This window comes from Schistocerca cancellata, chromosome 1, assembly GCF_023864275.1.
Source record: "Schistocerca cancellata isolate TAMUIC-IGC-003103 chromosome 1, iqSchCanc2.1, whole genome shotgun sequence".
Taxonomy (NCBI): domain Eukaryota; kingdom Metazoa; phylum Arthropoda; class Insecta; order Orthoptera; family Acrididae; genus Schistocerca; species Schistocerca cancellata.
Window position 1 is genome coordinate 957617992 of NC_064626.1, and position 13964 is coordinate 957631955.

General features: G+C 44.0%; 1 non-coding gene across 1 annotated transcript; it reads right to left on the bottom strand.

Annotated features, from left to right (window-relative positions):
- Positions 1-1069: 1069 nt before the first annotated feature.
- Positions 1070-1153, bottom strand: Trnas-gga (transfer RNA serine (anticodon GGA)). The gene is given in 2 exon segments: positions 1070-1104; positions 1114-1153. It is a non-coding gene; the product is annotated as a tRNA-Ser (tRNA).
- Positions 1154-13964: the final 12811 nt, after the last annotated feature.

The following is a 13964-nucleotide window of genomic DNA, read 5'->3' on the forward strand; positions in this document are numbered from 1 at the left end:
CGTCGTAAGTGTTGATGCCAATTAGTATTCTTACGAATTTGATGAGAGGTCATAATTATCATTCCCTTATTATTGTACAGTATTCTTAACGACGTTAATGTCTGCCACTATTGTACATCACGCCGTCACAGGTATTTCACAATCTTACTCTGGTCGAACCTTCGGTGATGGATACACAGGCAATGGTGATGACTATCTGGCCACAATTATCACTTGGACTACCGTACGCGTAACCGACATGACGCGGGTGATTGTTGATGATGCGGAAGTTCTTACGCTCGCCACGTACACATATATATCTGGTATCAGTCCATCTTGACACTTGTAATAATAGAACACTGTTCATAAAAGTTAATTACAATTCACAGTTCTCACTCGTGCGAGCGTGCGTGTAACCGTCGCGACGCGGCTGATTGTTGTTGATGCGGAAACGCAATCACCGAACGCTTGTTCTCACGCTATCTACAAGACCCTAGCACTTGATTGCTCTCCTTTGTGGTAAATTATTTTACTGATTCACATTGCTTTCATTCTGGGAGGCCGATCACGACGCGGATGATTGATGTTGTGCGATACGGTACGACACGCAAACGGGTGGATACTCAAATACGTTATCGGTGGCACTGCTCATATTTAATTACTTCTCTACGCACTTCGCACTGAATCCACTTCCAGATCTCATTACTTCACAATAATAGTACTCGCAGCCACACATGAATTTCTATAATGATGCTTTTCCCATACAGAGCAACCCACAACACAATATAGCAGAGCTCCGTGTCCCGTGCTTGACTCTGAAATGCAGCCGCTCGCAAAGATACTCCGCAACCAAGCCAGCGATATATGACAATACGCTTACACTTGGTATAATTTCCTTTCACCGTCTTCATGATTTCCTCCTCTGTGTAGCTACAACGGTGTGATATTTTCTCAATTAAAAACGAAGATGAAAAAAAAAAAATCGTTCAAATGGCTCTGAGCACTATGGGACTCAACTTCCGTGGTCATAAGTCCCCTAGAACTTAGAACTACTTAAACCTAACTAACCTAAGGACGTCACACATATTCATGCCCGAGGCAGGATTCGAACCTGCGACCGTAGCGGTCGTGCAGTTCCAGACTGTAGCGCCTTTAACCGCTCGGCCACTCAGGCCGGCGAAGATGAAAACACAGCATAATAAAAATGGTTCAAATGGCTCTGAGCACTATGGGACTCAACTTCTGTGGTCATAAGTCCCCTAGAACTTAGAACTACTTAAACCTAACTAACCTAAGGACATCACACACATCCATGCCCGAGGCAGGATTCGAAACCGCGACCGTAGCGGTCGCGCAGTTCCAGACTGAAGCGCCTAGAACCGCTCGGCCACAGCAGTAAACACAGGTCGAGCGATGAAATGAGAACAGGGGTTCGACTAATTTTCGCATTATGTGTTAATCTCACCTACAGGGTGTTTCAAAAATGACCGGTATATTTGAATCGGTAATAAAAACTAAACGAGCAGCGATAGAAGTACACCGTTTGTTGCAATATGCTTGGGACAGCAGTACATTTTCAGGCAGACAAACTTTCGAAATTACAGTAGTTACAACTGTCAACAACAGATGGCGCTGCGGTCTGGGAAACTCTATAGTACGATATTTTCCACATATCCACCATGCGTAGCAATAATATGGCGTAGTCTCTGAATGAAATTACCCGAAACCTTTGACAACGTGTCTGGCGGAATGGCTTCACATGCAGATGAGATGTACTGCTTCAGCTGTTCAATTGTTTCTGGATTCTGGCGGTACACCTGGTCTTTCAAGTGTCCCCACAGAAAGAAGTCACAGGGGTTCATGTCTGGCGAATAGGGAGGCCAATCCACGCCGCCTCCTGTATGTTTCGGATAGCCCAAAGCAATCACACGATCATCGAAATATTCATTCAGGAAATTAAAGACGTCGGCCGTGCGATGTGGCCGGGCACCATCTTGCATAAACCACGAGGTGTTCGCAGTGTCGTCTAAGGCAGTTTGTACCGCCACAAATTCACGAAGAATGTCCAGATAGCGTGATGCAGTAATCGCTTCGGATCTGAAAAATGGGCCAATAATTCCTTTGGAAGAAATGGCGGCCCAGACCAGTACTTTTTGAGGATGCAGGGACGATGGGACTGCAACATGGGGCTTTTCGGTTCCCCATATGCGCCAGTTCTGTTTATTGACGAAGCCGTCCAGGTAAAAATAAGCTTCGTCAGTAAACCAAACGCTGCCCACATGCATATCGCCGTCATCAATCCTGTGCACTATATCGTTAGCGAATGTCTCTCGTGCAGGAATGGTAGCGGCGCTGAGGGGTTGCCGCGTTTGAATTTTGTATGGATAGAGGTGTAAACTCTGGCGCATGAGACGATACGTGGACGTTGGCGTCGTTTGGACCGCAGCTGCAACACGGCGAACGGAAACCCGAGGCCGCTGTTGGATCACCTGCTGCACTAGCTGCGCGTTGCCCTCTGTGGTTGCCGTACGCAGTCGCCCTACCTTTCCAGCACGTTCATCCGTCACGTTCCCAGTCCGTTGAAATTTTTCAAACAGATCCTTTATTGTATCGCTTTTCGGTCCTTTGGTTACATTAAACCTCCGTGAAAACTTCGTCTTGTTGCAACAACACTGTGTTCTAGGCGGTGGAATTCCAACACCAGAAAAATCCTCTGTTCTAAGGAATAATCCATGTTGTCTACAGCACACTTGCACGTTGTGAACAGCACACGCTTACAGCAGAAAGACGACGTACAGAATGGCGCACCCACAGACTGCGTTGTCTTCTATATCTTTCACATCACATCACTTGTAGCGCCATCTGTTGTTGAAAATTGTAACTACTGTAATTTCGAAAGTTTGTCCGCCTGAAAATGTACTGTTGTCCCAAGCATATTGCAACAAACGGTGTATTTCTATCGCTGCTCGTTTCGTTTTTATTGCCGTTTCAAATATACCGGTCATTTTTGAAACACCCTGTATGTTGGTGGACTTCATTGATTCTTCTATAACGTGTAAGATGGCTGACGCCTTGTGTATAAAATCACGTATTTCAATATAATATTAACACGCAAACAGAAATATTTCTAGGCAAGAACGTTTTTCAGATACATTAGTTACAACAATTTGATGACAACAACGTTTACATGAAATGTAATGATCACGTCCCAATGTTGCCATTCTAATGTAACTCTCAAAAAGAATAAAGCGAAATTTGGAATGTTAATTGTTGAAGAGATCTAACCCAGCACACTGACGACATCATGAGTATACTACAGTGAGATTCCGATAATGACTTTTTAGGTGATTAAACTGAACTTCCTGCTGTATCAGATAAAAAACTATTACCAGTAATTTCATATTTTGGTGAAAGTCAAGCGCAGAAGTCGTCGTTGGAGAACGGAAAATCTGCGTGAAGAGGAACCGTGATGTTATTAAAGTGCAATGCGATAAATGATTTGGATGTCAATAGCAATGATAATAGTAGTAAGAAAAAAATTAAACAGCAGTTTCGACGTAAATGTACATCAAATAGTTCTCTGTTGGCGCAAGATTGTCACGTCACCGAACCGTCCACTTCCAACGGCCTAATTAGCTGAAACATGTATACACAAACTCCGTAAAACGTTAGTGGAAGGAATGGACCACTTTACCAATAAATAAAAACAGGTCTAAGATCATTACGTTTATTATTAACACCAAATTACAGATAAAAAGTCATACAGAACATTTCAGTCCAGCGGTCAGGAGACAAAAGTTAACAAGAAGAAGACTCTTTTCGTTGTTTTAGAAAATATAACATGAACAATAATCGAACATAGATGTATTTAATTTCACAGATATAATTTCTGCTATAAAGTGAAAATGAGAGGTTCGCTGACATTACCATTACCGTGATTCGTTATACAGAGGACTATTACGTGCTTTTAGGACTTAAAAAGCTTTACATATTGTCAACTTTGACACCTTACTTGCTAAACTCACAAGTCAAGTCGGAGATGCAGTGTGAAGATTCCCGTAAGGTTGAGTTTTGGTCTATTAATTTTCTCATTATATGTTAGTGATGTGTCGACCATTCTGTCCTATTGCAACAATTAAATACTAACGACTTTCAAGTCGAACAAACCTGTGCAAAGTCACCCAGAATGTAAATGCTGACTGAACTGTCGTATCAAACTGGGTGCATAACGTAGGCAAGTAAGTAAACTTAGTGCTCAAGTAAGTCTTATTATTTATCAGCTGAAGGACTGTCTTCCGACCTTTATCCTAAACGGAACAGGACACAAGTTTTCCTTCTTTTGCAAAGAAGTTAGTAATCATAAATGTTCTCATACTATAGTCAGAGGTGTACTCAACTTTAAAGTCACAATACTGTATGGTCGTGCTAAGTAAAAATTAAATAAATACGAACATTAAGAGGATGTTGTCATGATTGCTTTTATTTACTTACAACACCACCCACATTAATTCAGTGCAACAGCTGAAACTACAGTCTAACGTTGAAATTCTCTTTGCATAAAAATTTTCTATATTTTTGCTGTGGCAAGTCATACTGACGGAGATGGAAAACGTTCTACTATGAAAACCTTCACGGAGGCCTTCCCAAGTGGTAATCTTGTCTCTTCATGCTTGTGGGGTATGTTGATTAAAATTCCATCCTTTTGCGAATTTTCGGTACATAAAACCAGCCATTCCTATTCATTGAATCGTGTGAGGTTATGGTGGCTGTAAGCTGTGTGTAACGTTACTGGAATAAAGGGCAGCACAGTATTGCCACAGGACGTGCAGGTACAGATTATTATTTTCTTTGGACTGATAGTGGTATAATAATTGGTATGACGGACATGGGAGCTATATACCAACATATCGCACAGTCAGTTGGCTTGTAATACAGTAACGGCAGAAGGTGAAAATAATAGATATTACTTTCGACTGGCTCTGGCGAATAGTCTGGTGACCACAGCCAAAATGCTGCCAATGGTTCCCAAGAACTGTTGGGAACAGATAACGGTCAGCTGGGTTCAGATTTCGAATCGTTTACCGCTGATGTCATACGACTAACAACAGAGACTTGCATGTTGTACAGCCAGAGCCAGGTGGGACATCGAGTGGCGTTCTGTGGTGTTCAGAGGTGAGTCACTTAAAGTTTGGTAGCCAGATCGAGTAAAACGTATTCCGTAGTCTACCAGATGAAAGGTTATACGTAGCAGCAAGTTTCTAAACCCTCACCAACTCCTGGAATCATTTTGTGGGATTTGCTGTGTATATGGCAGCAGGTCTGATTTCGTAATTTTATAGCGAGGTTGAATGCTTGCCATTAAGTAGCAAGAACAATGACCTTTTGCCATAACCTTCATAGCCACGGTATCGCTGGCATATTCCAGTAGAATTATGGAAGCAGTAAAACAGCTGTCTACGCCACAAACGCTGTTAGTAGTATAAAGATCGTTGTCTGGCCCTCCCGGTCCCCTGATATTCCACCCATACCCAATGTCTGCTATTCGACGGGAAGAGATGTACTTTCATACCACCCTCCAGCTAGCTGTCCTCACAAATGACACACCATGCGTTTCGGGCATACCAAGAAGTTCCTTAGTATCACATTTGCAGGCAATTTCTTTCCATGCCCTCATCGAATGCAAGAGCATATTCTTGTCCTTCATGCCTATGATAGATACCAGTTCCAAATGGAACAAAAGTTATTCATTCAATATCCATTATACGACGAATATATTTACCGCAAAAAAAAAAAAGAAAGAGGGCGCCGGTATTGACTTCCCAGTATTCCACGGATGGATTCGCTTCAATATTGTCGCATGCTCGCACTTCCGGTGGCAATAGCAACATGTTTGAAATTTACGTTGTCACTTCACTGTAATCTCATCGACTAAACGCTCATGTGTTACGGCACCGATATATTTCGGGAACAAAGGTAATCGGTTCCGGGTACAGTCGTATCTAAACAGGGAATGCGTGTAGCTCGCTGCCATGAATTCATGTACGATTGTTCTGTTTCTTTTTTTTTTATTTATTGGTTAAATGTAGTGTTCATCATGGCCAGAGTTAAAGAGGGGGAAATGCTAGCCACAAAAATATGCTCGCTCAAAAGTGTACGATAACGTTTGAAACAATGCAGTCTTAGACCTGTTGGACGTATATCACTCAGAAACTAATTGGTCGTAGCAGTGACGTGCGTATTCCGTACTCGCATGTGCGACGCTATTACGTAATTTCGCAACTTACGTAATGAGGCATAAATTTGGTCGCTCGTAATGAAATCAGTTTGCCTAATGACCCACTCAATATTACAACGTGTACTGTTATTGGTGAACATTTAATGAACTTACAAACGATAATACACTGCAGCGCACAACTTCATAGATTTAATCTCATTAGGATTTTTAGTTTTCTTTCCAGATGCTTATTTAAAAGCTCTTGAGTGGATAGTAGTGATGAAACAACGCTGGAATCCTGGACACCAAATGAGACTCAGGCTACACTGCAGCGTGTAGTACAAAGATATAAAATATACGAAAATTAATGATAAATTTTGCCAGCGCTAAGCTTAAGAACTAAAACTGTATTAGGCGTTTCTTCGTTTGTGGCACTGACGCTTCTTAATTTACGGCACAGTATACTGAAGGCGTCGACCTTCGTAACTGAGTGGTCAGTGTAGCTGAGTGGCACGTGGAGGACCCGGGTTCTATTCTCGGTGTTGCTAGGGACTGGCACGGAGTCCACTCAGCCTCGTGATGCCATGTGAAGACCTACTTAAATGTGAAGTAGCCACTCTCGTGTCTGCGAAACCGACAGCGGCCGGAAGAACCGCGTGCTGACCCCACGCCCTCCATAATCATATTCAGATGACACCATCGGCAGAGGACTGCACAGCGGTCAGCCGGTCCCGATTTGCACTCCTCAAAGAGGGAGAGAGAGAGAGGGAGAGAGAGAGAAAGAGAGAGAGAGAGAGAGAGGACAGCACCTGAAGGGCCGTTACTTTTTAAATGTAAATCATAGATTAACTGTATTTCAGTGAATTTTAACTTTAAGAAAAGCTAATTCTTTGTTCACGATATTGTTCTTCTGATATTTCATTCAAATAAATGATTTTCAATCATATCAATTTTCTCTTCTGGTATACCTGAATTACGAGAAGTATCGACTGGACTCTTTTCTCCTTCTTATATCCTGTACCTCTCCTTAACCTACAGGTAGCTTCATTTTTGTCATTTTTCACGCAGCTCATCACTAAGTGTCCTCTTGTATCTCTCCCCTTCACCCCTGGAATCCATCCTTTGATGACTGTTAGTGGGAGGTCAATTCTTTGTGGTCAATACCTTCCTTAACTCTCATCCTTTGCATTAGTTTCCTTACGTGTCCTATTCAGTAATTTTTTTACCCAAAGCTACATTACGAAACTTCCTAAGTATATTTCCACTTTCTTTTCGGCTCTCTATGACGTTGTCATATAATACGTAACTATAGGGAAAACACTCGACGAATCTGTTTCTTAATACTATCGGAATTAATTTTACTGTCAACAACCATTTAACTTACGACACCTCGTTGATTTCGTGCTATGGTATACAGTGCCCTCCAATCTAACAGTATCCAACAAAGAGCTACTCATGAGAATATCGTAGCGTTGAAAGACGTCAATAAGCACTTTGTCTCTACCCGCGAGAGCACCTTCTCCGTTGTCCAAACTTACATTAGCAATAGGATGTATAGCCGATAGCCGTTCACAACAGCTCACTTTCTTTTCAGAAACCGTTCCTAACTATGTACAATATCACGTACATTGCCATCTAGTATCAGAGCGAGTACCTAGTAGGCTATAAACTATGTTTAAACAGTTTTGAAATACAGTATCATAATATGAGCTACGAGTACTGTTACACTTTTAAGAGAAAGAAAAAATAATCATAGACAGTAAATCATAGACTCTGATCATATTTTACATTTAGGTGGAAAATGCTTCAAAACAAGAATTACAAGGGAGATAAGCATTACAAACTTAAGACATCAGTATTGATCAAATGGCGATCTCGACTCTCCTTAACGAGCAAATACTGGTCACGAAACTCGTTCCGTTACCAAGATTCCAACAATGAATGTTCGATCCACTACCGTCCCGCAAGCAAGTGTTCATTAGAAGTCTCGGAGAACGAGATGGATTTGTGCTGTAGATCAGACCCTTGTTTTTACACACTCTATGAAATGAAAACCAAAGAATAAATCTTCTTAAATGTATCAGACCTCACTACGGTCACAAACTATTCATCAGATAGAAAAAAAAAAATCCTTCGATAGTGTTCAACGTGTTGAGTGTATAGAGAATAACTGGGAATTCTAAGGGACAGAGTCACTAACGTATCATCAGGAAATATACACTGCAACAGCATTTGTGTGTATCAGCCGACCGTATTAAATTTACCAGCCGTCTATTTAAAACGAAATGCGTTATTTCGCTGTACGGCGAGTTCGAACACAGAGGCGAGTGATTGTATCCAGCATAACAGTAATAACACAGCTCAGCTCTGTTTTTCCCGTCTGCTTGAAAATGTATGGATTCGGAATAACATTAACGAAACGGAAAGGCTGTCCGTTTCCATTACATAGAACATGTTCATTATTTGGAACTTGTTAATTATCTTCTTTTTAACGTCGTATGACACAGCTGAGTGTATCGTTTTCATATTTATAACGTTCACTCGCTTATCTACACCTCTGATTAGGAGGTTCAGAGTTCCACTATATTTTGCACACAGCATTGTACTGTATGTAAAGAGCTTCTCACTATCACTACAGAGCCACACACGCCTCCCCCCCCCCCACTCACCCCCACAAGCGCGCATTCTCTCTCTCTCTCTCTCTCTCTCTCTCTCTCTCTCTCACGCACGCACACATACACACACACACACACACACACACACACACACACACACATGTAAGCCCGTACACACGCCAAATTTCGCGCCGGATCTCTATTATCCTCTTCTGTATATTACAAGTTTCAATACTATCCGCAAAGGAACTCATTAGGAATAATTGTCTAACAACACCATTCAGATCGATAGAACATTTGAAGCAACAAATCTGTGCAAATAGGAACTAGTGAAAAGACCCAAAAACTGAGTAAGTAAACGAACAAAATAACTACAGCAAACAGTTCCAAACGCTGCCTCCAGCACTGCAGACTCTCCAGCGCACACCATACCGTGCACTGAGGAGTCCAGTCGTTTAGACCTTGGTTTTACAAAAGCAGTAATATTATTTATATTTCTGGGGTGCATCAGTTGATCAAATGCTCAACTTTCTACATTGTATCTAAGTCATCCATGGTATTTTCATTTACAAAACATTGTCATAAAAGGAGTTAAAAGACGGTGATTAAGTTTGCGCCACTTCCAACTTCTTTCAACACCCCTGTGTCGTTACGTATGAGCATAAGATAATTTTCGGGGCCATTCGTCTATCAGATCAGATCTTTAAACCTGTATAGCTTTCCAAAAGGAGTAGGATTCGTGTCTTCGGTGCTAGCTTGAATTCCTTCCATTTCTTTAATAAGTTTCTTTAATATACCTTCCCCACTTCTTTAGGTCGCTCTAGTGGTTTCGTGCCTTTACCACTTTCAGGCAGCATATGATGAAATCGCACGTACGTCACACAAGTACAACAGGCATTCAATAAGTAATGCAACACTTTTTTTTCCTTCACCAGTTCCGGCTGAAAAATTGCCGAACCTGTGGTGAGACAACATGGAATATTCTTGGTTCTGTCCATGTAGGTTCATTAAATTCCGATAGGCGTCTGTAACGGAGGAGCATTACAAGCAGAGCGCTGACGTGGAGTTTCTTTTGGCGAAAAACCAAAGCATCGCACACACTCATAGGCGTTTGCAGAATTTCTACGGAGGTAAATGCACGGTCAGTCTTTGGCCAAGGAGTCTGTCATCATCGCAGCACTGTCGCGCAAAGCTGTCAGATCTCCCGCGATGGCCGCGCGGGATTAGCCGAGCGGTCTCAGGCGCAGAAGTCACGGACTGTGCGGCTGGTCCCAGCGGAGGTTCGAATCCTACCTCGGGCATGTGTGTGTGTTTCTCCTTAGAATAATTTAGGTTAAGTAGTGTGTAAGCTTAGGAACTGATGACCTTAGCAGTTAAGTATCATCATATTTCACACATTAAAAAAAAAAAAATTATCTCCCGCGATGAGGGTTGGCCACACATACAGGGCTATTACAAATGATTGAAGCGATTTCATAAATTCACTGTAGCTCCATTCATTGACATATGGTCACGACACACTACAGATACGTAGAAAAACTCATAAAGTTTTGTTCGGCTGAAGCCGCACTTCAGGTTTCTGCCGTCACAGCGCTCGAGAGCGCAGTGAGACAAAATGGCGACAGGAGCCGAGAAAGCGTATGTCGTGCTTGAAATGCACTCACATCAGTCAGTCATAACGTGCAACGACACTTGAGGACGAAGTTCAACAAAGATCCACCAACTGCTAACTCCATTCGGCAACGGTATGCGCAGTTTAAAGCTTCTGGATGCCTCTGTAAGGGGAAATCAACGGGTCGGCCTGCAGTGAGCGAAGAAACGGTTGAACGCGTGCGGGCAAGTTTCACGCGTAACCCGCGGAAAATTGGCTCATGCCACAACTGGAGACCGACAGCGCCGACTTCATCTTTCAACAGGATGGTGTTCCACCGCACTTCCATCATGATGCTCGGCATTTCTTAAATAGGAGATTGGAAAACCGATGGATCGGTCGTGGTGGAGATGATGATCAGCAATTCATGTCATGGCCTCCACACTCTCCCGACTTAACCCCATGCGATTTCTTTCTGTGGGGTTATGTGAAAGATTCAGTGTTTAAACCTCCTCTACCAAGAAACGTGCCAGAACTGCGAGCTCGCATCAACGATGCTTTCGAACTCATTGATGGGGACATGCTGCGCTGAGTGTGGGAGGAACTTGATTATCGGCTTGATGTCTGCCAAATCACTAAAGGGGCACATATCGAACATTTGTGAATGTCTAAAAAAACTTTTCGAGTTTTTGTATGTGTGTGCAAAGCATTGTGAAAATATCTCAAATAATAAAGTTAATGTAGAGCTGTGAAATCGCTTCAATCATTTGTAATAACCCTGTAGCTATGACTCCTGCAAAATGCGGACACTCTCGTTCAAGGTGATCGATGGACCACAGTCAAAGACCTGGTTGCACAACTGGACGTCTCTGTTGGTAGTGCTGACACACTCTTCCATAGTTGGGGTACTCAGAGGTGTCTGCCCGCCGGGTTCTTCGCCGCGTAACAAAAGACCAAAAAGAGCACCGAAGGACCGTGTGTGCGAAATTCTTTGCGCGTTACGAGGCTGATCGTGACAACTTTTTGTCCAACATCCTCAATGCGGTGAAACGTGGGTACATCAATTCGAACAGGAAAAAAAAAACGGCAATCCATAGAGTGGCACCACACCACCTCCCCTCACAAGAAAAATTTCGAAGCCGCACCATCAGCCGATAGTCATGGTGACGGTCTTCTGGGGCTCTGAACGCGATATTCTGTTCTGCCTCATGGAGCAACGAGAAACTTGTGCCACCCTCAGGAAATACACTCCTGGAAATTGAAGTAAGAACACCGTGAATTCATTGTCCCAGGAAGGGGAAACTTTATTGACACATTCCTGGGGTCAGATACATCACATGATCACACTGACAGAACCACAGGCACATAGAAACAGGCAACAGAGCATGCACAATGTCGGCACTAGTACAGTGTATATCCACCTTTCGCAGCAATGCAGGCTGCTATTCTCCCATGGAGACGATCGTAGAGATGCTGGATGTAGTCCTGTGGAACGGCTTGCCATGCCATTTCCACCTGGTGCCTCAGTTGGACCAGCGTTCGTGCTGGATGTGCAGACCGCGTGAGACGACGCTTCATCCAGTCCCAAACATGCTCAATGGGGGACAGATCCGGAGATCTTGCTGGCCAGGGTAGTTGACTTACACCTTCTAGAGCACGTTGGGTGGCACGGGATACATGCGGACGTGCATTGTCCTGTTGGAACAGCAAGTTCCCTTGCCGGTCTAGGAATGGTAGAACGATGGGTTCGATGACGGTTTTGATGTACCGTGCACTATTCAGTGTCCCCTCGACGATCACCAGTGGTGTACGGCCAGTGTAGGAGATCGCTCCCCACACCATGATGCCGGGTGTTGGCCCTGTGTGCCTCGGTCGTATGCAGTCCTGATTGTGGCGCTCACCTGCTCGGCGCCAAACACGCATACGACCATCACTGGTACCAAGGCAGAAGCGACTCTCATCGCTGAAGACGACACGTCTCCATTCGTCCCTCCATTCACGCCTGTCGCGACACCACTGGAGGCGGGCTGCACGATGTTGGGGCGTGAGCGGAAGACGGCCTAACGGTGTGCGGGACCGTAGCCCAGCTTCATGGAGACGGTTGCGAATGGTCCTCGCCGATACCCCAGGAGCAACAGTGTCCCTAATTTGCTGGGAAGTGGCGGTGCGGTCCCCTACGGCACTGCGTAGGATCCTACGGTCTTGGCGTGCATCCGTGCGTCGCTGCGGTCCGGTCCCAGGTCGACGGGCACGTGCACCTTCCGCCGACCACTGGCGACAACATCGATGTACTGTGGAGACCTCACGCCCCACGTGTTGAGCAATTCGGTGGTACGTCCACCCGGCCTCCCGCATGCCCACTATACACCCTCGCTCAAAGTCCGTCAACTGCACATACGGTTCACGTCCACGCTGTCGCGGCATGCTACCAGTGTTAAAGACTGCGATGGAGCTCCGTATGCCACGGCAAACTGGCTGACACTGACGGCGGCGGTGCACAAATGCTGCGCAGCTAGCGCCATTCGACGGCCAACACCGCTGTGCCGTGCGTGTGATCATTGCTTGTACAGCCCTCTCGCAGTGTCCGGAGCAAGTATGGTGGGTCTGACACACCGGTGTCAATGTGTTCTTTTTTCCATTTCCAGGAGTGTATAAGAAACTACTTCCACATGATCGTTGTCACAAAATTTCAAACGAACTTCTTCTCCACGACAACGCCACGCTTCACACAAGTTCTCGCAAGCGATACGAGCTCACAAAGCTTCATTGGGCTGTTCTTCCGCATCCACCCTATAACCTGCTGTCACAACTTTCGTCTTTGATCTGCTTAACCCAATGACGTATGCACTCCGTGGGAAGTTGTGGCTGATGGAAAGGTTATTCATGCAGTAAGATATTGGCTCCGACGTTAACCAGTAGAACAGCACCATGCGTGCATACAGGCCATCGCAGACCATCTCATTCAATGGAGGTTATGTCGAAAAGTATTTTGTAGTGAAAAGAGTGGGGAATAATACCGTGTATTTTAAGTCCCGAATAAAACCACACTGCTCTCAGAAAAAAAATTTCCTTCCTTACTTAACGCGCTGGCGATATGAATGAGGTGATCAGCTGAGTCGCCGAGCACTGGCGGCTCTCAAAGGTTTTCCATATAAATTCAGTTTTAGAGGCACTAACATATTATTGATATTCCTCGATGTATAGGCTTGTGTATTAGTAGTTAGTGCAAATACCCTGTATCGTAAATATAGTAATAGTAAATGTACTGTTCCAGAATAGAAAACTTCATACAAATAAATAAATAAGCTGTGCTGGAGTCAAGAATTAATCCTGTTGATATGCTATGTGTTTACTCTTTAGCCGATTATTCACAGTGAAAAGTGCATGGAGACCAGTCAAACCGAGAAGATGGAACTTTGGGACGGTCTAGCTCCTTGATTTAACTGGTCTCAAGACAGTGCTCGGACTGATGTACTCGAGGCGACCTGACCACCGGGAACATTTTGTCATAACTCAACTCATTCCGCTTCATTTCTCCCTTATAGTCAGAGTATTGTACATGAAA